We start from the raw sequence: 1,782 nt of genomic DNA, 5'->3' as shown, positions 1-1,782 counted from the left end.
ATTGTGTGTGTGTGTGTGTGGGGGAAGCCTGTCATGTCTTGATATTATGTGATTGATGTAAATGAGTGTCACCATCATACAATTGACCTCCTTAATTTCCAATCTTCTGTGGAAACATCCAAACATGAGGAAATAGTTACAAGTGAGGGTTGGGGACTGGAAAAGCATCCAGCTGTAGAAAAATCTGCCTCAACAAATGCCATCTGATTCATGCAAGAATGACAAAATGGATGTGAAAATTACAGTAATGATACAGTGATGATATACACACATAAACACACACACACACATGTGTGTGTGGCTTTTGTTTATCAGTGTAAACCAGTGTATTGAGCTCCATTTCTTCATGTGTTTTGTGCATTGCTTTAAGTTCTCTAATCTAGTGCAATAAATTGTTTCCTAATGAGCCATTCTCGTTAAGCATCCAGATTGTACTTGAAACATCTAATACAGGGTTCCAAACAACCATAATGTTTCCTGTGTATTATAATGCTTCCTGTGTATTATAGATATTCCGATAGAAACTTGTCATAGACACACACACACACAAATATATATATATATATGCTTTCGGTATGAATAGGTTTGTTATATGTCACTGGGTTTTACAATCCTGTAAATAATAATAATGATATTTATACAAGCTAACGCTTATAGCGACCACTGTGCAATGACTAAGGAACATAGTCTAATAAAAAGGCATATAAGCCCTCGACAGAAAAAAGAAGGCTTTCCTATCCAAGCCTTTCTTTTTCTGTCAAGGGCCCATTATTAGATTATTTTCCATAGTCACCATAAGCTTTAAGCTTATATAAAAATACCATTACTATATATATATATATATATATATATATATATATGTCTGTTTATTATTCTTGAACAAAAATATCATTGTTAGTAACTTCAAGTGGATAAAACTCCAAGTGACGATTAGCAGGATTTGATATCAGAAAATAAACAAGCAAAACTGAATACTATTAAGCTTTTTGCATTGTTAATCTCTCGTTTTTGTTAACTCTCAGCCTTGGTCAGACTGAAAGGATTCAGAATACAAACAGAATGTTTATAATGAATATAATAAATCTATGGCAGGTGGATGAGAGAATTAGTTGAGCCTGGTTGGAAAATATGCTGTGTGATGTTTAATTATGTCCCTTTGTATTCTAATTTCAGATCTCTCCTTGCAAGGAAGAGGCGTTTGGCACCACATTTTTTCCTACTGAGGTTCATAAAATAAATTAGTGCCATTGAATAATATCAAAACCCACCAGAGTATTATCATAATTATTATTAAGGTGGTAATCTGGCTGAATTGTTAGCATGCCGGGCAAAATGCTTAGCATTATTTCGTCTGTCTTTATGTTCTGAGTCTAAATTCCGCTGGGGTTGACTTTGCCTTTCATCCTTTCAGGGTTGATAAATTAAGTACCAGTGAAAAACTGGGTCGATGTAATTGACTAGTCCCATCCCACAAACTTCAAGACTTGTGCCTATAATAGAAAGGATTGTTTCTATTATTATTATTATTATTATTATAGACATCGCACAGTATACAATATCGTGAGGTTGTTGATTGAAGATATTGTGTCTACCGGGGGTTTGTACTGTTTGTCAAGTTGCAACAAGGACCTCAGACAGACAGTACTTTAACCAATATCCGTGCAGTTCCAAGTAATGCACACTTTTGCAAGACATCTAGATTGTATTTCTAAGGTTTCCACTTGTTTTTTTCAGATTGGATGATATTGAACCCAATGCTTCGATGACAATAGGGATAACCTT

This window comes from Octopus sinensis, linkage group LG4, assembly GCF_006345805.1.
Source record: "Octopus sinensis linkage group LG4, ASM634580v1, whole genome shotgun sequence".
Classification (NCBI taxonomy): domain Eukaryota; kingdom Metazoa; phylum Mollusca; class Cephalopoda; order Octopoda; family Octopodidae; genus Octopus; species Octopus sinensis.
The sequence above is the reverse complement of the archived record's forward strand: the minus strand, read 5'-3'. Positions refer to the sequence as shown.